Raw genomic sequence first — 13,736 nt, forward strand, 5'->3', positions numbered from 1 at the left:
ACGCACAACCCGTTAGCCCCACGCACACACACACACACACAATGTAACACTACCCAAAGCAAGGCTGTTAGTACCTGTGCACTTCAACCTACCTTGATACACAGATCATACACATGCGCCGTGCACTTGCATGCACGCAGGTGTGTTTGTGTGTGTGCATGTGTGTGTGTGGGTGTCAGCAGATCCAGCAATAGGCAACTCAACACTGCCATCTCCCCCCCCCCCCCCCCCCACCATCACACACATATACAGTCACACACCTAATCAACATTCATTCACTCAAACCTTTATTTAACCTTGGAGACCATAGAAGGTAATTTTGCAATGACGTCAGGCTACAGAGATAAACAAATCAAAGGAAAATACTAAAGGAAAATACTCCAAACAATGTCACATTGAGGTGGAGTGGTTTAGATCCTAGTCTTCAATTGTGCAGGGGTAATGCGAGAGTCGGGCTTGAATGTGATTGGTGAACAAAAACTAAAGGCTGTAGTTAAGAATGAACGAGTTTGGTATGCAATACCCACGCTCCCCCTAGGATCAATAGGATTACTTACTCACGTACTAAGTAACTAGCTCACCCTACGGTGTCCTGTTAAAGTGAAATGCATCAGAGCTGAACACAACGCGCAGGAAATAAGGCCAGACATCCTCCATTTGCGATGTTTGCCCAGACAGAGAAAGGAAAAGTACATTATGCGTTGGCATAATGATTCCAATCAGTTCCGTGCTGTATAGCGGATGATTTACCATGTAATGCTGCGGCGTATTGATACTGTCCTCATGAAGTTCCTTCCGACTGTCGTGATAATAGATTGTTACATAACGCCCGGCTTCGGGAGCCAGCTCTTCCCAATGCTGGCAAGCAGGACTTCCGGAGTAGCACGCGAGGAGCAGAGCGAGAGTAGAAAAGGAGCAGAGGTTTTGCACTGATTCTTCGACTAAGTCTTCCCCAGAGTGCAATGGAGTGACATGCCTGTCCTGCTTCCTCAGTGGCTAGCAGACACCCTGCAGACAGCCAATCCCATTATCTGGAAGGGAGATGTCCACCAGAGATGCTTCCATGGGAAACACACACACACACACACACGCACACACAAACACACACACACACACACGCACACACACACACACACATATGCATGCGTGTAAGCACCCACACGCACATGTGCACATACGCACCTTTGCACTACATCTCTTAAAACAGACACACATACAAAAGCAACACACACACACACTCAATCAATATCATGCTCAATGAGAAACGGACTGCAACTGCCCACGTCGATTCAGTGTACTCTAATCTGTCTTTCCAGGGAACAAGTATACATTTCAAGAGGGAATCCTGACTCAATCAACTGTGTATACGAACGTGAAGGGCAACAAACACAAAGGGGGTTCCACCTCTGCCTCCCCGTGTGTCAGGGTGAACGGCGTGTCCTTCAAACGCAACCGCCAAAAGAGTTAGGGAACGAATAAATGGAGGTTGACAGGGAGGTGAGGGCCTGAGGGCTCTGCTGCAGGGTTCTGGTTTGGCATCCGTGTGGACAGCCGGCACTGTCTGTTAAAGTCTGCACTGCATCATTCTGGCAAGAGAAGAGAGGTCTCTCTCTCTCTCTCTCTCTCTCTCTCTCTCTCTCTCTCTCTCTGCTGGAGGCAGTATCTCTCTCTTTTTTTCTCTCTCTCTCTGCTGGAGGCAGTATCTCCCCGCTCTCTCCCTCTCCCTCTCTCTCACACCATCTCTTTCCATCTCTCTCACTCAGGTATCATTTGTCAGCCTTTGGGTCAAACCAGGATTCAGCGCTGCATTGGTTCAAGTCTGGGCAATTAGGCGCTATGCACACACAGGAGACGGAGCGCTATTAACTGCATAAACAGCGTCAGATCGTGACACCTCATCCTCGCTCGCACTCCCGCTCTCTCTCTCTCTCTCTCATTCTCTCTCTTGAGCTCTTCTCTTCCTGCTCGCACGCCCACACGCAATGAGCACGCGCACTTTCTTAACATAATTACACGGACGCACGCGAAAGCATACTCAAGACGCGCGCTGATCTGTTTCCTTCCTATTGAAAGGCGAGAGAATCAAAGGTAGCACTGTGACCACCGCGAGGAACCACAAGCCCGCCCACCGGACTGAGCAGAACACACAGCACATACGTACGCACACAGACACACACACACACTTGTGTACAACTGCTGGCCCAGATCCATCCTATGAAGCACCAGTGGTGCCTTGGTGGAATGTACAGCAGAAGGGGGGGGGGGGGGGTGTGGGGGGGGGATAGCTACAGCTCCCCGACATCTCCATGGAAACAGGCTTCAGAGCAGCATATCCTGCTCGGCATACTGTCACAGTCGAGGATGAATCTAGTCCTCATTAAGGAAGCCCGAGCACATCACCGCACACCGTGCGGCAGCATGGATTCATATTTACAGCTAAATCTCTCTTTGGCTTTGTAAAAAAAAAAGAGGAACGCCTTTGTACAATTTCACACACAGTCACACACACGGGCTCGCGCGTACAGTCACACAGACACATGCACGTGCAACCCGACACGCACACGCTTCACCTGAGGGAGACTCAGGGGTTTCCTCAGGATCCTACAAGTCAGGTGAACTCCAATTATCCCCCCTCCACCTCAGAGATGATCATGTAGTCTTTGTCGTTCTACAGTGTTTCCCCCCTTCGTCTTGTATTTCCGTCTTGTATTTCCCCCCGTTTGGTCCTCTCGTATTGGGTAATAGACTCAAGACATCCGGAGCGGCCGATGTCTCATCATGGGGGTCCCCAAAAAAGTATGCGTCGTCAGGGACACTGGGAACTCAGGAAGATGTGGAAGGGTTACCCCTCAATTTCAATAGACAGAGAAAGATGTCTAATGATCTTACAGATCACATTCCTAAAATGGGGCTTCAGTGCGAATTATTTAAGGACAGCGAAGGGAACTAATGGGGATGTTCAGGAAAGAGTTCCCACAGCTTCAAAAATTATGCTAAAAAATAACAGCTGTCCACAGACACTGTAGTGGTTACCAACCCTTACTTTCTCCTCGCTCATCAATGTCACAAGACTTTGAGTAAAAAACTGACCAAGACACACATTGTGTGTACAGTGTTTGTGTGTATGTGTGCTGTGTGTGTGTGTGTACGTGTGCGCGTGTACCCCGAGCACCTTAGCTGAACTGCACTATGCAGCATCTATGCCAACATAGCCCAGTGCGTGGATGTAACAGCCTAGTTTCTCTCTCCAGTCAAACATCTCATATTCAACCCTCTCTCTCGCTCACTCAAAACACCCACACACCCCTGGCTCACTATGACATACGCTGCATTGTACCATGCACCAGTGCAATGGAGGGAGACTGACAGAAGCCGTGTTCTTTAGCCTGCTCATTCTCGTCTTGTACACTCACCTTGTCGTCCTCCCCTGACCACATGATGGCCGATGAGGTGTGGTTGAAATAGTAGGAATGGATCAGATGCATTGCTGATGAAATAATATCAATCATAGTGGAATCAGCTAGGTGTTTAATATTCATTGGTAACCTGCCCTCGTTGTGTTAACAAAGTGTTGGCTATAAAATTATCCTCATTATGTAAAGAGATTAGGAGGCTAATTAACGAGAAACTGCTTTAAGATCCGCCAATGTGTTGTCCTTTGAGAGCGTTGGTTTCCATGCATGTGTGTTTGTGTGTGTGTGCGTGTTTCTGTGTGTGTGTGTGTGTGTTTGTGTGTGAGTGAGAGAATGTGTGGGTGTGTGTGAACTATGTACAGTATATGTTGACTATTTACAGTACATATTTTTGAGGTGTTTTGTGATATGCCAATATTTTTCAGGATCAGAACTATGCAATGTTCTGCACCTACATATTTTTCATATAGATATAAATATATGATTGTGTTTAGGCTTGCTATTAAAACAGAACAGATATATAATAACACAATAATAGTACTTTAGCTAGTAGCCTTCAATCACAAGTGATTGTCAAGCGTGCCTCTCTCTCTCCTGCCTCATATGCGTCTCTCTCTCTCTCTCTGAAAACCCTCTTCTGCATTTTCCATTCTTATTTTCCATCAGGGATGACAAATGGCGTGTGTGTGTCGGTGCGGTCAGTGTGTGTCGGTGTCATCGGTGTCGGTGTGGGTATGTCTGGGTGATCACCCTTTGAACATTAAGAATATATAGATGTATATATATGCAAGTATATTAGCCTTATATTAAACGTTGTACAATGCTTATATACATGCATATATATACATTTAGATATTCTGAATGTGACAAGAGCACTAGCCAACTTGTATTTGTGTGCATGTATGTTTTGCCACCATGATGGAAATCATGTAGCCAATGTTCAATAACATAGATTAATATCCTATCAATCAATATGAATCAACAATATGACAATATGAACCAGCCAACTGGTAACTTGTAAACTTTATTCATGCATGCACATAGAGTCAGATGCATACAGCAAGACTGTACACAGTTATGACAAGCCCAAACTAAATACAAAGACATAACCCCACACACACATGCACACTCATTCACACACACAGACATTCACACAACTGAATTCATTACAGTAACAAAAGCACACACCCACAAACACACACACAAAACACACACACCCCCACAAAAACTCCTTCACCACCAGACACACAAAGTAGACACCCCTACACACACTGGCCCATAGGAGACATACCCCCCCCCCCCCCCCCACACACACACACACACACACACACACAAACACACGGCCAGCAGGGCTTTAATGCAGGTGGCGTTGACAGCTGCAGCATGCCACGGTTCCTATAGAAATGGCAGACGCATGGCACCCAGCTCAACACGTCAACCGCAGACGCAGAGTGGTTGCATGTGAGGCACTGTTCCCGGGCCAACAGGTCTCACAAACCGAAAGAGAGACGGGGGGAGCATTCTGGACTGAACCACCTCAGCATATATCACCGCTTGTCTTACGATGGCTCATATTCCATCTGCTCTTACAGGTTGCTGAGGAATATCATTTAACATACAAGAGACAGGAGGAAACCCATAGATAGATAGATAGATAGATAGATAGATAGATAGATAGATAGATAGATAGATAGATAGATAGATAGATAGATAGATAGATAGATAGAGAGAGATAGACACAGACCAATAAATCAAAAGGCGTAAAGATGGATAGATAGAATGATGGATGGATGGATAGGTAGACAGACAGACACACGGAGAGGCATTATGGACATTGCGTGTGGAAAAGGCTCGGATTCTGCAGACACTCTGCTGTTCGCACAGATGCTCGGAATTCAGAAATGTTAGTCACATCGGCAGAATGAACCCCCCCCACCCTTCCCCATTACCCATCCAGGACAGCGCTAAGGAGCAGTCCCTCCCACCATGCGATAGATTACATGCATGAACACATGTGCACACACACACACACACCTGCACTGTCCACTTTGACTGAGGAGCACAGATGTGCTTCATGCCTCCTTAACAGAGGTGCATAGATCACTGCTCTCGGTCTCCCAAAACGCCTGTTGTGGTTCTCACTCGCTGGGTGGAATACCAATCACCTAAGCTGCTCTAGCAGCAGCAACTTCCCTATCTACCTGTTACAATCCACACACACACACACACACACAGGAAAGGCAATGGCGATGACAAGAGAAATGCCCAAAGAAAAATGAATGAAACAGAATCTCACTGAAGGTATCTTCATGACGCGATGGCAGACATCCTTACCTGCCGGCGGGTCTATGTTCCAGAGACATTGGAGCACATAAGCGATGGTGCTTCCTTCACACGATGACGAGAGAGACGCTCACGGTCACATATCTCTCTCCCTCACACACACACACACAGGCACACACACAGACACACACAGACACACACTCGCGCGGAACCAAAGGTGTTCTCACATCTGAGAGGAACGGAGGAGGAATTTAACGTAGGAAAAAAAAAAAGAGGAAGAGGAAAAATACAAACAAAAAAAATAAAACCCAGGTCGGCTCCTCCGGTGTGTTTTTTTCTCCCCCTCTTGCTCTTTCCTCTGTCCCGTCCTTGCTGGGCTTTTTTCCCCCCTCCTGTTTCCTTCCTTCCTTCCTTCTCGCCTTTTTTTTTCCTCTCTCTCCTTCCCAGCCCTCAGAAGAACGAGGAGGAGGAGGAGGTGGAGGAGGAGGAGGAGGAGAGGCTAGGCTGGTGCGGTGGATCACCTGGAGCGGTGCTGCGCTCCGCATCTACTCCTCCACTGCAGCAGTGTGTGGCAGCGGCGCAGCGAGCTGCATCTTCCAACAAGCTCCCCGGCGGCTCAGCGCAAAACCCGGAGCCGCACTCCTTCCTTCTGCTGGATTCAGGATTCTGCAGGAATCCGTGTGTTCGCGTCTCTCTCTCTCTCTCTCTCTCCCCCCCCCCCCTCTCTCTCTCTCTCTCTCTCTCTCTTTTCCTTGCTCGTCTTCCAGTCTACTTTCTCTTTATATCTGTGACTGGTTCAGATCACCCAGTCCCAGTCATCGATGGAGTTGCTCTGCTTGATGTCATTTATCTCCCACTGATGGTTGCGGTGCTCCACTGGGTTGTGGCCTGTGTGTGTGTGTGTGTGTGTGTGTGTGTGTGTGTGTGTGTGTGTGAATGTGTGTGTGTGTGTGTCTCAGGGATAAACAGGATGACACATCAACGTGGCCCACCTCTGTGCTCGCTGCCATGACGTGGGCTAACCTGGGAGCGGGGGGGGGGGCTTCAGAGGGCATAACAGTTCATTCACTCTGCACCGTTCACACACATCTCTCAGATCATCGACTGAAGCACAGTTTAGTGTTTAGTTTTGGTGGCATTTTTCACTCCAATTTCACAGAATTTAATTAAAGACATACATAAAGAGTATACCAAATGAAGTCTCTCGAGTACGGGAAAGGAGAAACCTGTCAAAACACCAAGCGATTAAAAGACAAAAAACGTTTAACTTTAATTAAAAGTCAATATAAAATGTGCTTTCTTCTGCACTTGACTCAGAAATCACATATCTTACTTCCAATTCCATATAAGAGCAGCTAAAATATTGAATGTAACGATTAGACTGTTGAAGTCTCATTGAAGTTCACCACTGTCTATGAGGTTTCACTATACTAGTAATAAACTGTAGCTCAGCAATACTGTTGGTTTGAAGACTTCTCCAAATAATAGCTAACCCTAGTATTAGTATTGTAATGTGCTGGTAGTAATAGTATATTGAATCTTGATGGTTGCCCATGCACTAGTGTTGCACGATACCAAAATTATGACTTTGATACGATACCTGCCCGAAAATACCTCGATACTCGATACTGAACTGATACCACGGTGAAAACCTAAAATATCTGGAAAAGATTAATAATGGTCCAGCTCGGTCTCACTATGGTTTAACTTTCAGCAGCTTGATCCTTTGCTGCTTTTTGAGAAAATTACGTTAATAAATTAATTCTACAGATCAGAGAATTCTATTTCCAATCGAGGCGTATTAATATATATAATACACCTCAATCGGAATACAATTGTCTAATCGGAATAGAATTCCATGCGGAATAGAAGAGGTGGTGTAGTCCGCTATAATCGACATGTTTACACTTATTCCGATTGGTTTGGGGTGGGTGCGGCTACTTTATAACTTGCGATGGCATCAGCAGCTGCAGTAGTTCGCAATTGGTCCGTCGGTACTTTTATGCACACCGAACTAGACCGCTGTCAAGGGAAGTGGACTTTTGCCTGATTCACGTCTTTCTTAACACTCCGCAAGTAGTCCGGTAACTTATTAACTCCAGTGTGTCCGGTTGCTAAGCGACGTCAACGTCTTTGGTGGACTATTTCTCTGCTGATCAACACTACGAATGATAATTGTAAAAAGACACAACCCTTTGAAGATATTGTTTTGTTTTGGCAAGGAGCCGTGTGATAAGCGGGATAATGTATAGAACGTCGCCGGTCATTATCAAAAATAGTACCCTTCAGGGCGAAGCAAGACACCTCCGCTTCGCGTCGGGGTCCGGTTCGCCCTGTCTGGGCTTATTTTTCCGATAATGACCGGCGTTCTGTACAGCATTATCCCTTACATATATCATATAAGTCCAGACCAACATAGCGGTTTTGCGTTAGAGACATACGGACGTACGCTTACCACTTGTGTAAATGCCATATATACAGTACATTCGGATTTGCATTATATGAATATAGATCGATGGATTCTATTCTATTCCTATCATGCAAATCCGAATGACCTTGGTGTGGCAGCGTCATGGCAGTGTCATGGCAACCAAACGTCATTGTTTCTGCCTCCGTCTACCCTGACCACAATAAAACGCGAAGTAAGCGTTTTCACATTTATCCACCTCAGCGATCGTTTTTGAAAAGCATCGTTTTCAGTGTTGGAATTCGCCGTTTTAGTGTGGACGGAAGGGCTAAACGGATAAATATTTATGCATTTGTAGATTTACCCGGGTTAATGTGGACAGGGCAAGGCAACGCGATGGCGACAGGTTCAGAAGCGCTTGCCTACAGTCCTCGGCTTGTGGAGGAAAAAGACGAGAGAAGTGAAATATGGGGTTATCGTACATAACGGATCAGAAGTGTCCATGTAAACGCAGCTATTGACACTTCTGATCCGATTAGGTTTCTAATCGGAATAGATCTATTCCGATTAGAAATCGAATCGGGTCAGAAATAGAAGACGGAGGCTTTCAGAAATGATGACATTTGGTTGCTATGGCACTGCCATGACGCTGCCACAAGCTTGTGCTTGAGACCGAGACGCTCATCAAAAAATGGCAGGTTAAATGGAAATGATGAATTCTCTGTACAATGTACTTTTGTATCTCCAGTTACAACTCGACAAATTGTCTCAAACATATTCGTTAGTCCAACGCCGAAGGCGGGTTCTGTACTTGCTGTGCTTAAGCCATGGGGAAAAAAACGCAAAGACGCCAGTTCAAACCGTACTTGCAACTATCGGCTGATTGCGTGCCTGTAATCTAAACAGAGAGGTGTGGCGGGAGTCGCGTATCCATGACAACAACTGTTTATCGAAATCATTTCATTGTGGAACGTGGATGCAAAACATTCCGAAAACGATATGAAAACGATAGTGTGGACAGAGATCGTTTTCATTGCGAATGTGCGTATTTACCCGGGTTAGTGTGGACGGGGCCTCACTCTCACTCGCTCAGTGAACTGCCTGCTGCTGCTGTGGCTGAGTGCGAGCTGAGAGGCACGCCCACTGACTAGCCTCTGCGCGCAAGGAGTACGACTGAGAGTTGATGCTGCTTGTGTATGTGCAAGTCCTTTCGTTTAAAGTCTTTTCTTCTATCATATTTTCTCTTTTTTTTAATTAAAGTATTCTTTTTTTATAAAGTATCGATACTAAAAAATTAGCGTATCATATCGTTTTTTGCTTGAGGGTATCGTGATACCTTTCTAGTATCGGTATACCGTGCAACACTACCATGCACATAACAAACATTTTGATCAGCTAAATATAACACTGTCCATTCATCAATGGAAAACAATGGGCCCAAAAGCCCACAAACCATGTAACTAAAAACACAAAGACAGTCCCTCAGCCCAAAGAAAACAAGAATCCCCTCTTCCCTTTTTTTTTTGTCGGAGAGACAATCAAGTAAATACAAATTTGGAAGAGGTCATATCGATCTGGGCTTAATGTAGCTCTCATTGGTATTCTGAAGATGCGGATAGAACGCTAGAAGAAGGCATATCAGCTCAGGCAAATGCAAATGCAGACGAGGACAGAATAATAGTTCAGGTCCATGCAGTCTTTTGGAAGTGTTGCACTCAGTGGAAGGGTGTTCATCGTGAGTCGCTTCTGCTTATCAACGACTGGGAGGCGCTATTGAAAGGGATCCATTGCAAAGCTGTAATTAATTACTATATCATTATTACATTCCTCTATGAGTGAGAGACACTAGAGGCGAACCAAGACTGCTGCATTGTATTATCACTATGACAGACTTCCTACCATTCCAACCTCTACAATGTTATCATTTTCCATTATATAAGGTTAACCCTCACCACCACGCTGCTCCCAAGGTTTAATCTGGTTTGGTTACTCTTTCATTGACAAAATAGTCCAGTATTCCTCCTGACTACTAATATACTTCTAGTTATTTCAAGATAAAGAACTAGTTGAAAGAATTGCTTACGCCATAACGCTGTTTGATTCCTGGCACAATAAATAAATACAGTGTGATCTTAATGCCCAAGTGATTAGTATACATGTTCTCTGCCAGAACTCTTCAGTAGCAGACATAAGGAAGTCAGAGTTTCCAAGATTTCCAATGCACAAGTGTATTAAATTTGGCTGTGGCACAAGCATCCCATCATATGCTCAAAGAAGACAGCACCATCTAGTGTTGGCAAAACGGTAGTGGAATAGGAAAAGAAAACATTGGGTGGGCTCAAATAAATAGAAATGCAGTTATATAACAGCTGATTCGATATGCATCAAGGAAAGCCCAAATCTAACTTCACAGGAGAAACATATGGCAATGTTGCTCATGGAGCTGTTTTTCAATGTAGATGAATGCAAAAACTTGCTGGGCTGTACTGCCAGTTTCCAACGCTCTGCTTCAACCTTGAGAAACTGATGAGTCGGACATGATCAAGACAGAGTTCTGAATGGGGATAGGGGGGGGGGGGGGGGGGGGGGGGGGGGGCAGAGGAAAACTCTTCAAAAGACTTCTGGTTGCACGCAAACATCAAACGCACACGGATGTCACCTGCATCAACTTTCTATTCACCGGGAAGCACGACACTGCTGCTGACAAAGCCCATTCTAGTGGCTGTGTGTCGCCCTGCCGATGATTAACACACTAGATCATCTCTGGATCTGTACGCAGCCTGGCTAGAAAGAAAACACCGTCTGTCAGCTCATTAACAGCGCTACGTTACTCTCCAGAAGCAGGCGTACTGCATGTGTGTTTCTCTCATACGGAGCAGAACGCCAGCAGCCACACTGAAGAGATAGATAGAGGACACGCTGGGAATCCAAAACATAGTCACTCAAGGGACCACAGCAAACCCTGGGAAAATAGACCTCTTAGGAATGAAACGCTGCAGCAGTACATGTGCATTAATGAGTGACCAATGGGTGATCAATAAAAGATTAGGTAAGATGAACTTTAGTATTCCCTAATGGGGATTTGGGAAACAACTTCTAAAAGGACTTTAATTAGGCCTGCACTATGGTCACAGTTTGATAGTAGGGTGAAAAAGAAATGTAATGAGACAACAAGGTAACAATATTCATTATATTATTAACAGTTATAATAATTATAATAATATTATTATTAATACAAATAATATATGCCATTTGTGGAGTGCATTTCTCGTTTGTTTTAGAGAGGATTCATATTTTTCTTAGCCTGGCTGGTCCCATGGGACCAGCCAGGCAGTGAGAATCAAAACAATGGTATGTCTTCCAGCAAATAGTTGCAGTAAGCCATTAACTACTATATAATCTTAAAACAGCAAAGATAGCATTCAAGCATTCAATGAATCACTCTCTCTCTCACACGCACACGCAAACACGCACACACGCACACGCTTACCTGAGTCCTTCTCAAAAAAAATACAGCATTGAGTCTGTAGTAACCATGGCAACACCTGTGACAGATGAAAAGATAGATGACGATATACAAGAAACAGAGGAAGGCTGAGTCACTACACAGGCATGCACATTGTTTGTTTGAAGGACCTCAGAGCAACATTATATACGCTATTCGGACAGAAATCAGAAACGTAAATAAATGTTGATTCCGCTCCATTCACATTGAGTTATTGACGCCGATTAGTGCAGAAGAAGATGTGTCCGATTTTGGCTTCTCTGCCAGCATTTCTGTAACCGTGGAAGGCGCGTGCACCTCTATTTACACACCTTCACGGCGCTCGGGCTCGTGTGGCTGCTGCATATTGCTCAATGACTCATTCAGGCTTTGCACAAGTTATAAAAGACTCCGAAGTGAATTAGACTCAGCCCACACATAGAACCCTTTACCATTCTCAGTTAAGCACGTTTTCAAATACCCCATGACACATATGTGCCTTATATCTGCCATTTCAACAATAATCATCTAGCTAAAAATGTATGATCATACAGAGTAGAGCAAGCACACCTTTTTGGTTTGTTTACCTTTCTAAGCGATGACATCTTATGCTGGTGATGATGAGAAGGTCAAAAACAAATAAACGTGAGCATGTCCCCTGACATCAAATGCCTTGCTCTTTGGAAACCTCCGCCGCAGACCATCCGCGGATTGCCATCACATGGCTTTTAGCCCCGCTGAGTTGTGGGACTTGGGGTGCCGCGGTGTTGTGGATGTTGTGGCCGCTGCATCTCGCTTGGCGCGGGGCTTCAGTCATTGGCAGCACCGCTATCCCTGCTCAGCTGGCTCACATCAGGCGCCATTTTTCTTAATTGTTGGTCACTACAACTACGCCACATGTAAGATAATCGATATGCTAATTTTTATCTTGCTTTATTCATTTAATAAAGGACACGTTTAAGATGTAGCCTAACCATGTGCCTGAGAAAAAAATCATAATAAAGTTAAACAAACAAAAAAAAAGTTGTCCAATATGAAACCAATAAGTCTCCCACAAGTTCTGCTATAAAATAGGACTGCTGGGTCCGAGATTAGGGCGAATGAAACGCTCTCTCCGTTCACACTAAACGCGAATTTGGTCGCCTGGTCGCGTGATCGCCTGAGTTTGGTCGCGCGAGTAGTCACAAATCCATCGCGGGAGTGCTTTGTGAAGGATGGAGCCGCGCCGACCCGTCGCTTTTGGTGTGAACGTGGCACTTTGTTATACCATGCTGCGCAAAGCTAGGCAGCATGGTGTTAACACCAGCAATAACTTTCCATAACGTTAGATATTCTATAATTAGATTATCCTGATCTAAATTGGATAATTATTGAAATACAATACAAAAGTAAAAACATTAAACCAATCATTTTATTTTTATTTTCTAAAGAGCTGATTGAAAGTCCACTTGACATTCTCTTAATGTAATGTAGATATACAGCTGTAGATAGCTAGGGCACTACGTCTCGAGTTGGTTCCCAGGTGCTTCCCAGTGGTCACCACTGCTTATAGCAAAATGGGTTCAATGTAGAGGATGAATTTCAACATATCAATGCAGTAAATAGATCACATCAATAAATAAATCAAATCAAGATCAAATCACATGATATTATCCACTCTCTAAACAGCATACAACATACCGCTACTACCTATATACCACGTACCAGGGGCGTAGGAATGAGTTTAACATTGGGGGGGACACATATCGGAAACCTGACAGATCCGGTATAATTTTTAGGTGGGACAAATGCGCCTGTCTCCGATATTGGAGGGGACACGTCCCCTCCGTCCCCCCCGGTTCCTACGCCCTTGCCACGTACCACCATTGTATGGAAAATGTTTTTGAGATTTATATTCAAAGAACAGTGACATCCAATGTGGGAGTGTCCACCCAGATATAGGATGGTTGTTCCAGCTAAACTGTTGGTCAGTGGTGTAAAGTAACAACGTGTAAATGCTTTGTTACGGTGCTTGAGTTGATCCGAGGTCAGCGATGCTCTCCAGGACTGCTACGAGGCCACTGAGTGACCGGGAGGCACTGTGGGAGCCATACTGGGAGGAGGGTAGTCTTGATGGTCTCCCAGACGGCGTCACAGACTACATCAAGGT

The sequence above is a fragment of the Pollachius pollachius genome (assembly GCF_949987615.1).
Source record: "Pollachius pollachius genome assembly, chromosome: 16".
NCBI classification, from domain to species: domain Eukaryota; kingdom Metazoa; phylum Chordata; class Actinopteri; order Gadiformes; family Gadidae; genus Pollachius; species Pollachius pollachius.